The 14,119-nt window shown below is 36.1% G+C and overlaps 1 protein-coding gene across 1 annotated transcript in view; it reads right to left on the bottom strand.

Annotated features, from left to right (window-relative positions):
- Positions 1-13,721, bottom strand: part of LOC126183755 (metalloendopeptidase OMA1, mitochondrial-like) — a 118,085-nt gene extending 104,364 nt beyond the window's left edge. The window contains exon 1 of the mRNA XM_049925982.1: positions 13,555-13,721. The gene's annotated coding sequence lies outside the window, so the exon portion shown is untranslated. The remainder of the gene's footprint in view (positions 1-13,554) is intronic.
- Between the last annotated feature and the right edge of the window lie 398 nt (positions 13,722-14,119).

The raw sequence follows: 14,119 nt of genomic DNA, 5'->3' as shown, positions 1-14,119 counted from the left end.
GTGGATGGGAATGAGTGACTTACAGCAATGGGCTAGCAGGTGTGAGAAAATTACAGCTAGGGGAGCTTATGGGAGTTTGAGGCGAGTTGTATGTTTAAAAAAGTGTGACTATTTTTGCATGCCAAAATTTTTGAGAAAATGTTTAAAGGTGCTGAGGAAGGTAGAATGAGGCAGCCGGTACCCCATTTTTCAGTCAGAGTCTCTTAAATTAAGATATTTACATGTTTTGTGCTCTGATAGCAGCATTTGTCCACTAGTGCACAGTATCATGCATTCATTCCCATTTGTCAACTTGCAGAACCTCAACATTGTCTATACTGCTGTGTCAACTTATAACCAAAATATGATTATATGATGTATCTTCACATAAATATGATTGGCTTAAAGAATTTTTGGATTATAAGACTTAGCATGTTATACTGGAAGAGGAAATGTTCAACAGAAATGAAAGTAACATCAGCTTCCTGCAAAGGAAGACAAGTTGCACTGCTAATGTCCTCTATGCACAGAAAAAAATTATCAGATACGCTCAGACTGTTCCCATGAAAGGCTGTTGTCCACAGAAAAGAATCACCACTAGATGATCATACAGAAATGCAGAACATAATTTCCATGTCATGTGATTAATAGCAGCCCTCCAAAATGTGGATACAAGCAAGTTAATGGCCATAAGAAAATGAACCCAGTAGCATCCAATACAATATTAGTGGTAACTTCTGGACTGTCACACATTGTTTTCATCTCCAGGGGCTGTACTCGGAAATGGCATTTAATAGGGGTAAATCGGTGGTAAGGTGAATGGAGAACTACTCAGATTTGTTGGGAGGGGTCTAGGAAATACCACTGTAATTCTGATGGAATTTGAAGTGCTTGTCAAGTAAGTATGCCAGTAGAGCCTACTCATCAAACAAAATTCACAGACAAGCTGCTAGAATCTTAACAGGTCAATACAGCTCATGCAAAAGTGTAATAGGCAAAATCAAACAATGGAAAATGCAGGATGGAATGTAAAAATATTACAAAAATTATAGCTGAATAATAGTCTAGACTGCTTATGAATTATTATTTACTACATAACTTCATAACATGTTTTGGCTACTGTCTTCATCAGATCCAAACTAACTTCTGAAACATGGTCAGTGTAAGTGTGAGGTAAAACCTATGGCCCAATAAATGGATCAAAGTCCAACTGAGTCACTGTGCTGTGGTGTAGTATTACAGTAAGAGACACTCTCCTGAACCTTCTACACTAAGAATTTTAATGGATGCCCTACAACTCTGTGGTCATACATTCAGTGGCTCTTGCATGAAATTTGTATGAGACACTGGTCACAGTGACTTGCTGGCCCTTTTAAGAAACCCTGCCAGTAAAAGTTGGTCTAAAATTAGGAAGTAGCCGTGGTTGACATCACCACTACATGAGGACATGAAATGAGAATATTAAATGTCAGCCCAAGTTTAAAGATTGAATGTATCCTCAGTTCTATTCAATCTTTGTGATTTAGTTCAAATCTGTAGTTCATGTTACAATAAATAGACAGATCAACATTTACAGATAATAAACAAGCAATTTTAGTTATCCGAAGCAGTCATAAGCTGCTGTAAGGTGCGCATGAAAAAAATTTTATGTTCTACACAATAAAAAGCCTCAGCAAGGTTATAGAAATACCAACAAGACTTTCTCCAAGTTTCATTTTGCCAGAATTTCAGTTATGAAATTTTTAAAAAAATGCTTACTGTTGAGAGAAGCCTTGTGGAAGCTGAATTGAGAGATTGTTAATATATTACAGCTAACTTTCTCAAAACTTCTGTATAAAAAAATTAAAAATGCAAAAATTAGAAGCTGTGAAATGTTTGTAAACAGATATTCTGTGCTTGTTTACACTTTTACAAAAGGGCATTACAAATACGCATTGCAGTCTGTCAAAAAATGCCACTGGGTTGTTAACTGGGGGCACAGATTTGTGATAGCATGTCACATGAAATGTAGCACATGAATTTAATGCTTTGTCAGAAACACCCTTATAGCTGGAATCAATACTGTTATTTCATTAATAAATGGTTTCTATGGTATTTTAGAAGGTTTTGTCGAAGAAACTGCTACCTGCCTATGCTCTCTGCAACATTACAGCTAATTCAACTTGGCGCTTTTCTACAATATGATGGAAGGCATTTAGCCTAGAGGCAAGACCTTCATTCTATAAGTGAAAAGAATTTTCAGCATGCAGCTTCCATTTATGTTTACTTTTCATACCGGCTTCAGAGAATTACAGCTGGATTTTCTCAATCCAAATAATTTATTTAAAATATTAGGGTTTTCCAAGTACTACACTGATAGCACATCAGAGTAACGAACCATCAGTAATTAAAAAGAGTAAAATGCCTTCAAGAAACTGCATATGTTGATCCCAAATAGACACCATATACAAGAATGAAATTAAAAAGATGAGATATATGAGTGACAGATGATGTTTACCTCTGTCTCCCCACCCCCATGATTGTCAAGGGACTGAACCTCATTTACATCGTCATTTTAATGTTTATTACATAATAATAGTTCACATCAGTATTGCATTTTTCATTTTTATTATATGGTGTAGGATTGCACAGTATTAATTGTAATTTAAATTCAGTTCTCGATAATAGAAGGAAGGAATAACTAGTGTTAAACATCCCGTTGATAGTAAGGTCATCATCAGAGATTGATCACAAGCTCTACTTGGTGAAGGATAGGGAAGGAAATAGGCTGAACAGTATGTTTCACTATTATTATATGACCCTCTTACTATGTTAAATCAAGCATTATGGGCTTAATATCCAGTTCATTAAATACTGCAGAACCTAAAAACTGTCTGTGGCAGTCATGCTTTGTCCTTGAAAACAATGTTACTGTGAGGTATTGACCAAAGCAATTATAATTACATTAGTAATTATAAATCTATACAATAAAAAAATTCTGGCATAACATTATCATAAAAGCCACCATGTGTCCATGACTGCCCAATTACTTTTGCTAAATATTAACACACTTGACAAGTGAGTGGTATGGATTGGAACATACCCTTCTAGCAGTGGCTAATTCTGGAAACAATTCCTAGACTGTGGCTAAGCTATTTATCCACAATATCCTTCCTAGAGTGCTAATCTCACAAAGAGTACAGGAGAATAATTGAGAAGTTTGGAAGGTATGAGAAGAGGTACTGCTGGAAGTAAAGCTATGAAGGTAGGTCGCAAACTGTGCTTGGGTAGCCCAGTCACTAGAGCACTTGCCCACAACAAGCAAAGAGACCAGGTTTGAGTCCTAGTCCAACACATGAGTTTGATATGTAAGTTGGTAATTAGAGCACACTCCACTGTAATGTGAAAATTCATTCTGGAATATAATTACCTATAACACACTTGAACATTTCAGCCACAAATAACAAAAATGTCTTAAATTTGCTTTTAAATGGTTTACCATTTATTTACTCCCACATAATCCAACCAAACCATGCTATATTCTGTTGGAATTATGAACGGATGTACAAATTTTATTGGGTAAAACTTTTAGGTACTCACATTAATTGCAAAGTACCATTCACACCTGGAATAACTTACCTCTGGTATCTTATCTCATGCAGAAACAGTCATGGTGAACAATGACTTTCTTCAGGTGCCTATTGTGTGCTATTCTGATCCTATATTTCATTGGACACGTTTGTTCGAGACAATCCTTATACATTAACATTTCCATTGCATGAAAAGAAAGTCTTTGAAAAATTGTCCTTTTTTTTACCCAGCTCTTAGCACTTATGATAGTTAAATTGAAGATTAAGTACAGAAACTCTCACCAAGTGAATCCATGAAGACTTTACAAAGAACTCTGTAGAGTCCATGCCACTAAATTTTATTTTATTTTATTTTTTTATTGTATTGACAATATAAGGAAATGTATAGATTGCAACTCACAATAAAGATGACCCCCTGAGATGCAGACAGGCACAATGAAAAGAATGTCACACATTTAGCTTTTGGCCAAAGCCTTCTTCAGAAAGGCAACAGAGATACACATTCATTCACACAAGCAATCACAGCTCATGCTCACACACTGCTGCCAGTCCAAGCTGCAGAGATGACTGTTATGTGTGTATGAGGTGTGTTTGGTTTGTGTGCACGCGCACGTGCTTTCCTTTCCTGAAGAAGGCCTTGGGCGAAAGCTAAATGTATAGCAGTGTTTTTATTGTGTCTGTTTGCATTCAACATGTCACCTTTCCTTATATTGTTGATATTACAATCTGTAGTTTTCATTGCTTAAAGTTTTGTATATGCATGATAATGACATTACCAAAACCATGTTTCTTTTACTTTTAGTAATTAATGTATTATTATGTACTATATTATTAAGGACCAATGACAAAGCCAATTTATGTGCAAGATAAACAATAGATAATGCATTTTATGTACAATCTTAGATTGCTTAAAGTGAATTCTAGGATGGCATTGTTGAAGAGCCTGCACAGGATTTCACCCATTGAAACAGCATAATCCCACATGATGATGATGATGATGATGATGATGATGATGATGATGATGATGATGATAATTCTTCTTATTATTATTATTATTATTATTATTATTATTATTATTAGTGTTGTTGTCAGTGTGGGGGCACAACAGATTGGCCTTTAGTGCCTGTGGGCAACCCCAGCATTCACCTTAAGCAACCATGGAAAACCTAAATGCGACTGATTACCTCAGCAGTTAAGTCGCATAGTGCTCAGAGCCATTTGAACCAAAACCTAAATCTTGATGTCATACATGTGTTTGAGTCTTGCTTCTTCTAAATGCAGGCATATTACTCAGTTTTAATTGTGTGTATATAAAATCACTGTTTATAACTGTCCCACCCCCACACAAAATATTGTTTTATTTTATTACTTTATATTTAAAATTAGGGGCCTGTTAATTAAAATTTTTATGATTCTAACAGCACATGCCTTTAATTGTGCACATGTTTTGTCATTCTGCCTCTCATGAGAAACTGCTAGGGAAAAACGAGGTTAACAAACATAAGATTTTTTCTACATCTACATCCATATTCCACACACCACTATGAAGTGTATGGCATAGTGTGCTTCCCATTGTATTAGTTATTAGCACTTCTTCCTGTTCCATTCACATATCGACCATGGGGAGAATGGCTGTTTATTCATCTCTATGGACACTGTAATTAATCTAATTTTATACTTGCAACCTTATGGGAGCATCATGAAGGGGATGTAGTATATTTCTAGACTCATTTAAAGCTGGTTCTTGCTAGTAGGCTTTCTTGGGATGGCTTGTATCTATCTTAAAGTATTTACCAGTTTAGTTTCTTCTGCATCTACGTGAAACTCTCCCAGATATCAAACAAATCTATGAACATTCATGCTGTCCTCCTCTGCATACATTCAAAATTCTCCATAAATCCTATTTTGTAGAGGTATATTTGAGGAATATTCTAGGATAGGTCACGTAAGTGTTTTGTAAGCAATAGCCTTTGTAGATCGATTGCATTTCCCTAATGCTCTACCAATGAACCAAAATCTGCCACCTGATTTACCTATGACTGAGCCTATGTGATTGTTTCATTTCATATCCAACAAACTGTTACACCCATATATTTGTATGAGTTGACCAATTCTAATTATGAGTCATTGATATTTTAGTCACACGATACTACTTTTTTTCCACTTTGTGAAAAGTACAATTTAACATCTTCAACATTTAAAACAAGTTGCCAATCTTTGCAATACTTTGAAATCTTATCACGATCTGACAGAATTTTTGTGCAGCTTAAAAGACAGTATTTGATTATACACGACTGCATGATGTGTGAAAAGTCCGAGGTTACTATTAACATTATCTGCAAGGTCATTAATATACAATGCGAACAGCAAGGATTAATGCACACTTGAAGCTACTTCTACATCTGTCAATAACCCTCCATCCAAGATAACATGCTGCAGTCTCCCTGCCATGAAATCATCAATCTAGTCACAAATTACACTCAGTACCCCATATGAACAGCCGGCCGGTGTGGCCGTGCGGTCTAGGCGCTTCAGTCTGGAACCGCGTGACCTCTGCGGTCGCAGGTTCGAATCCTGCCTCGGGCATGGATGTATGTGACGTCCTTAGGTTAGTTAGGTTTAAGTGGTTCTAAGTTCTAGGGGACTGATGACCACAGATGTTAAGTCCCATAGTGCTCAGAGCCATTTGAACCCCAAATGAACATACCTTCGATAATAAGCATAGGTATGGTACTGAGTCAACTATTTGTTGGAAATCAAGAAATACTGCATCTAACTGGCTGTCTTCATCCATGGCTTTCAGGATGTCAAGTGAGAAAAGTGCAAGTTGGGTTTCACACGATAAGTGTTTTCGGAATCCATATTGGTTGGGATGAAGGACGACATTCTGTTCAAGATACCTCATTATGTTTTAGTTCAGAATACATGTTAAGATTTTACAACTAATGGATGCCAAGGATACTGGGCAGTAGTTCTATGGATCATTTCGGCTAATCCTCTTACAAGATTGTGATCTGTGCTTTCTTCCAGCTTTTGGGGATGGTTTTTCGCCTGAGGAGTCTACAGTAGATTATGGTTCAATGAGGGGTTAACTCTGATACAACCTGATAGGAATTCCACTGGACCTGGTGTCGTGTTCAGTTTTAGCAGTTTAATCTGTTTTTCAACACCACTTGACTAAATCTATATCACTCATATATGCAGTGGTCAAGAATTAAAGTGGAGCAATACTCCTGGATTTTCCTTTGTAAAGGAACATTTGTAAATGGAATTCAGCATTTCTGTTTTTCCTTTGCTACCCTCTGTTTCATTTCCTGTCATCCACATGGGTCTGGAACTAGTCTTGGAATGATTAATAGCCTTCACACACAACCAGAACTTCTTCAGGTTTGGTGAGAGATTCTTTGATATTATTCTGCTATGACACTCGCTGAAGGCTTGAAGCATAGCCTTCTCGACAGCCAAATGTTTTTCATCCAGAACCTCACTATCCATGACACTATGCTTTACTTTACACCTATCATGCAGTACACACTGTTTCTTTACAAGTTTGCTTACAGTTCCATCATCAACTGTTCTACTGGGTACATATCTATCAAGTGCATGGTCAACTACTCTTCTAAACCCAACCCACAGCTCTCCGTTCTGCCCTCCAAAGCTAAATGTTTAGAGTTCTTCATTGGGATACGACACTGCTGCTGTTCACTTGTTTGCTCACCATATAGATCATTTTACTTGTTTTAGTTGCCTTTTGTGCTTCAGTGATCATTGTTGCTACATCTGCCTTACGGTCACTGTTACCAGTTTTACTTTGGACCTCCTCAAAGGGGTCAGGTGTCTTTCTTGCACTAGATTTAACGTATTTCCATCACGAATGGGTTTCTGAACTATTACTCTCATTATTTTTCAGAGAATGCATTTTACAATGAGTCACAGGATATTTGTCTCCTGTCACAAACACCACTTACAAAACTGGAACTTTTGCCAAATGACTGTTGGATGATTTATGCCTTCTCTGATGATGACAGTGCAATTGGTGAAGTTACATCTGGAGATGAGTCTGATTGTTGATAGAAGGATCTGATTATAAGATTATGCTCACCTTTATTAATGAATCTTGCAGAGAAAATCTCATGCTCAGTTTCATTTTCTGTCTCAGTGAATTTGAGTTTCTTGTCTACTGTGAAAAATACACTTCTATTTCCATTTCTATATCATCTCAATACACACTTAAATTTTCCTCAAAAATCTCACTGCTATCAATTTTGGGTGTTAACCACCTTTCTGTAATTAGTATTACATGAGCTCCATTGTTTTTCGGGGGAGCTTTAAACTATGACACTTTGTTCTGAACACTCCAGCAGTTAATCATTACAATTTTAATAGTATCACCTATAGGGGGTTCTCGTTTTTTTATCATCTTATAGTGACACTTCAAAGCCTCTACAGCTATCATTATCTAGACTTTTTGGAATGTCATCTAATCTAAAAAAAAGTGTGCACCCCCACAAAAATCAACTATCTGGAAAGCAGTCTCTGAAGGTTTAGCGGTGACCCTATTGTTCTCAACCCTGTGGCACTTGTCCAGGAAGTCACAGTCTAGCTTGTCGCAGAACCTTCAAAGTCTCTGAATCAGTCTCTCCATTCCAATCAGAATCAGGCGGCCACAATGAGTTCTTGGAGCAACGCTGCAAACTGTGAGCTTCACTGAAACTCTGTGATCAAGATTGGTCTTCTCACCCTTCTCTGCCAATTGCTGGAATGATCCAAGTCTGACCTTGGAGCCCAGATAACAGGGATCATTTGTTCCAATGTGTGCCACGATCTGTAATTGGTTCCACTCTGTTCTCTGAATGGCTGTTGGAACAGGCTCTTCAACATGTTGAATGATGCTCCCAGATATTTACACTGAGTGCTCCTGGTGTTTCTTCTCATCCCTTGCCATCATTTTCCAAAGGAGTACCATTATAGACCATACATTTGAACTGCTGGTGATTAATACACCCTAACCATTTGTATTTGCCTTTTTTGGCCACAGAACACAGTAGGTTTCCCAACAAGTGAGATGAGTCTCACTGGCTCAGTTTTTATTTCAGTGGAAGACAGCACCTCAAACTTGTTGGTTAAGGGGATAGTTGATAGTTGTAACAAAACGCCTCGGGTTTTCCCTGAGCACTGTCTCCCCTGTAAAGGGTGCCTAGCTCTAACACTGACAAAGCACTCACAGACAACTGGATAAGTAGTGACAGATTCCACACCTCTACTGGACAAGACAGTATCCACAGGAGAGGGTAATACTTGAGCTATCTTTGGTACCCCTATTACAGGACTCTGGAGAACCCTCCCAAAACACCCATTTACAGCAGCTTCCAATCATTTGACAGTATTAAGACAATGTCCAACTGCTTACAAATATCAGTTAACTCATCCCACATTCAAGAACAGCTTCACCGTGGGGTTGCATTTGAGCTGGTGCAATGTTTTACTGTTTTACAGAGCAGTAAACAAACAACTTTGAAACAAGCTTGTTGACACACTATACCACGTGAAAAATGATTTGCAACCTTTACTGTCCAAATTACATTCACATATCCTCGAGCATCTGATACACACACACACACACACACACACACACACACACACACACACACACACACACACACACACCACTGCTGATCTCACAATTCAGTTGCTCAAGAGCTCTGCTGTTACTTCTTGCATGAGGTCAATGTTTAAGTTACAGAATTCCAACCTAAGACAGCAAATTCTCAGGGCTGAAATTTTATTTGCTATCAAAAGATAATATAGTACACTGCTACAAGTTTTCTGATGTATTTGACCTCATATTTAAGTTACAAGCAACAAAATTTTGCATTTGGTTGTCACACTTTAAAAAGCTTGTAATAATTATTCTGCCCCTCTTAATTACTGTGATATTCACTCACTTTCAATACTCATAACTGGCAGCAGCAGTGGTATTACAGACAAAATGGGAAACTTGTCTATTTACTATTATTAGAGTACAAAAAACAGCTTGCTCACTAATTTCTAAGAAATGTATTGGATATGGCTGAACCCACAATGTCACTTTTGGTTAGTACACAAACTGAAATCTACCTTCACATTCCAAATGCTACTGTGGACTAAAATTTCTGCTAAGGGCATATCTTCAAGCTATATTTGCCCATTGTAACATTCCAATGTCTCTCCCATTGGAACTCATTTGTATGAACACTGACATATACAAAAACAAAAGTATTCATGAATATGCTAGAATCCACCAGGTTTGACCATTAATGCTATCAAACACGTTGGTGATTACGAAGTCAGTCAGTTTCATGTTCTACAGGTCATTTTGTACAATAAATTGCAATGTGGAAAAAGTCATTTTACATTCACATTGCAAATTAATTTTTAAATATGGCTGCATGCTGAACATTTATTTTTGTTAAAAAAAAGAAAAGAGAAAAAATAAAGATAGAAACAAAAAGAATACAGATGTGAGTTAGTAATTGTTACCCACCACCTTTTACATGTTACAATAACAGAAATTTTTCTACAGAGTGGAGTTGTCATGGAGAAACTTTTCAGTTTGTTTTTAAATTTAACTTTGCTGCTGCCAGACATTTTATATCTCCAGCTAAGTATTCAAACATTTTTAGCTGCAGCATTATACAGCCCTTTTTGTGCTAAACACAACCTTAATGTCGAGTAATGAATGTCATTTTTTACCTTCTGGTATTGTAATTATGTATATCACTGTTTCTTTTGAACTGCAGTGAATTATTTACAAAAAAACTTCAGGAGGGAATAAATATGCTATGAAACAGTAGTCAGAATGCCCAACTCCTTAAACAGATGCCTACTACATGATCGTGGGTGAGCACCATATATTTCTTACAGCATGTTTTTGAGCTATGAAGACTTTCTTTCTTAAAGTTGATTTACTCTAAAACATAATTCCATATGACATTTTTGAATGAAAATATGTAAAATATGTCAACTTACTGATTTCTCTCTCCCTAAGATTTGCAACGATTCTAAGTGCAAATGTGGCTGAACTAAGTTGTTTTAGGAGGTAGAGAATGTTCTTTTCCAAGTTTAAATTGTCATCAATATGCACACACAAAAATTTTGAAGTTCCCACCAAATTTATTATTTCCTCACCAGGTGTTACATTTGTCACTGCACCCCTTTTTAAAATTGAGAGAGAGACCATTTGCATAAAATCAGTCAATGATACTTTTGAGAACATTGTTTACCATTCATTCTGTTTCTGTACATATACCTAGATTAATTACAATACTATTGCCATCTGCAAAAAGAACTAATTCTGCTTATTGTATATTAGATGGAAGATTGTTTTTATGAGAAACAATACTGGACTTAAGACTGAGCCTTGTAGAATCTCACAAGTGATTTCTTCCCAGTTGGATTAACACAGGCCGACTATATTGGCTGGATTACCAAGTACAACTTTCTGCATTCTTTTCGATAGATATGACATCCACTGGTTGGCTATACCCACAAATGCCTAAAACTTCAATTTATCTAAAAGAATACTGTGATTCACACAGTCAAATGTTTTAGATAGGTTGTACAAAATACCAACAAGCACTATTTTACTATTTAATGCATGTAAAATTTTGTGAGTGAACATTGTCATTAGAGAATCTCTTCTTAAATCCAAACAGTAATTTGCTGAGGATATTATTGTTCCTCAGGTGAGATACCTTCACAAAAATTTTAGAAAATGTCAGCAGTGAACAACTGTACAACCACCATGGTGAACCTATAAAATCTGTAAAGCCAAATGAAGTGAATGCATTAAAGATGAAAGGTAAGAGTTAACAATAAATTAAAAATGAGGCACAGAACTCACTTTATCAAAGCTCTGTCATCACATTCATCAAAAGACATGTAAGGAAACTTACTGCTCCTGTTACCATAGTCTATTATCCATCTCATGATTACCCTTCATATGATCTATCTTCCAATATGATAGACTACAATAATTTATGGAATGTCTTGTTGATGATACAGTCATTAGAGACAGATATCAAGCTTTTCAAATAAACCAGTCTGTATTTCATCTTAAACATTTCAGGGAAATTATACAAAATCTAGATCTCAGTGACTAGACAGGGATATGAACAGTATCTCATCCAAATGTGAGTCCAATGTCTGAAACACTGCACTATTTCATTCAGTGAGTAATCTGAAATAAAACTGGTAAGACATAACAGCAGAGTCAGATTTATGACTAAGCATACATCACGTATCCAGAACACCTAGTTATTGGAAGTATTACATTACACTTTGTGAATACCAATATCACGAAACCAAACTCTTTCATGGTGTATTTATTTATTCATGCACACTTATGGATTTTAAGGCAATCAATAGCATTCTTAGTAACTTAAAAAATACTTTACAATGGGGGTTGACATGTTACAAAGCTTAGCTACATACAGAATAGTATCAGTCCCTGCCAATGACAGTACACATGACAAATGGAGAGAAAGGAAGATCAAAGATTCAGTGAACATTATTTCTCAATTCTGTACAATGTGGTTAATGGTTAAATGTTGAGCTGCATGCTGTTAAGTAGGTAACTTCACATACATGACAGAATACAACAGTAGAAAATACAAATAGCTTAGAAACAACATACAATTTTGGTATTTTGAAATGTTAAATAAATAACATCATCTTTTGAGCTATTTTCAAATTTTGATATTCAAAACTTCCAAAAATTTAGACTGTTCTAAGAAATATCTGGAGAACTGCTGGATGTAACTTCCTGCCACATTGTTTCAGGGTAGAATCTTCTGGTCATCTTCTGGTACATAATCACTCAATATCAAGTTTGGACATATGTTGAAAATAACATTCATAGTTTCCTCCCTAGCCCCCCCCCCCCTTGTCCGTATAGTCAACTGATTATCTTCAAACAAAGTATTATGTAACTTAATAAACACTTTGTTCTGTGGTTTTAGTATGCTACACATTTCCCAAAAATAAAAACATTGTCTGGATTGAGTCATGCAAACCATTAAGGTACTTGTATTGTAGGGCATGCCATTTAAAACGATTATAAGTAGCAGTGGTCCATGCAATGATCCTTGTGGAACATCTCATGAGAGATTCCAGACCTATGCCTTTTGGTTACAGTGCTTTCTGTTGCTGAAATTAGTTTTAATGAGGGCAAGTTAAAAATGTAAAGCTGTTCTGACACCCATATGTCAGTTTAAACACCACAGTGCTTTGCTAGGTAACATCCTATTGGATGCTGTTGCCTTCGTCCTACAACTGAGACTACTTAGCCAGCCACTTATGGTGAGTGGGAGAGGAAACAGATAAACATTCTAGATTGACTGGGGACCGAAAACACGAGCTTTAGATCAGTAGTTTGGTACGTTAATACTGAGTCACATAGGCGTAATTCTATTTTACTCGGCTTAACACTGGCATCGTTGTTGATAACCAACGGGCTAAGTGGAACGAGAAGTAGAAGAAGTAGTGGTAGTAATGTCATTTGAAAATTTTTCACAACTTCTACCTGTACCTAATACTGTCTTCACGATCCTCATTGCACACATGTATTTATTATCGTAATGTATTTATTGATCGTCATGTACCATGTATTTAGTCTTTTCAGGTTAATGACGGTGCTTTATCTACACTATCAATATTTACCGTATCACGACAAGTTACTGTAAACAACCCTAGTTTCTGGAGATAAGTTACTACCAATTAACGTAAAATTTCGTGGTAAAGTTTCCCAACTGTTGTTTTCAGTATCAGTTCCAGCAGCTTATTTGTCAATCATTTTACAAATATTTGGACACGATGAATTACAAATGCCTCAGAGAATGTTGATAAACTCATCGATTCCACGACCAGACGATAGAAATATTCTTTACTTGGCTATTTTCCCTAATTTACACGTCAAAGAAATAGATCGACTGGAAAATTAATTAAACTTTATTATCCAACAACTTACATTTAGGACTTCCACCTATTACTACAGGGAGGAGTGACCAAATGGTAAATCAGATTCAATTCTACATCTTAAACTTCGGTCGACACAAAATTTCACAAAACATCATTTATTGATGTTCACTAGCAGAAAACATATTAAGACTTCCTTTCGCTCAAAGTCATTCGCTCACAGAGATATTCATTGTGACAGGGTAACTCATTCCTCAGAATACGTAATAGTGTAAGTAATCAATACCGCATTGACAAGCAGCTTAAATATCAAGACTCAGTGTTTGCTTCGAAAAAATTATTTTTGTATTTAGGCAGCTGAAGTCAAAAAAATTAAGTAGATAACGAATATTAATTAAGACTGTCTTAACAGCAGAACTACCAAACCTCAAATATTCTCAAACTGATTAACTTTAAATACTACTTTCGTAATGTGTAAATATCGAAATAATTTGCCTAATGAACTAATAGAATACTGTATAAAAGTTTTATATAATATTGATAATTTTAAGTTATCCAGTTGGTCCGGCATTCTTATTGATTCTTCAGTACATTACAAAGAAAGACAAAATTTTAAT

The sequence above is a fragment of the Schistocerca cancellata genome, chromosome 4 (genome assembly GCF_023864275.1).
Source record: "Schistocerca cancellata isolate TAMUIC-IGC-003103 chromosome 4, iqSchCanc2.1, whole genome shotgun sequence".
Taxonomy (NCBI): Eukaryota; Metazoa; Arthropoda; class Insecta; order Orthoptera; family Acrididae; genus Schistocerca; species Schistocerca cancellata.
Note: the sequence above shows the minus strand (reverse complement) of the source record. Positions and strands in the feature narration are given on the sequence as shown.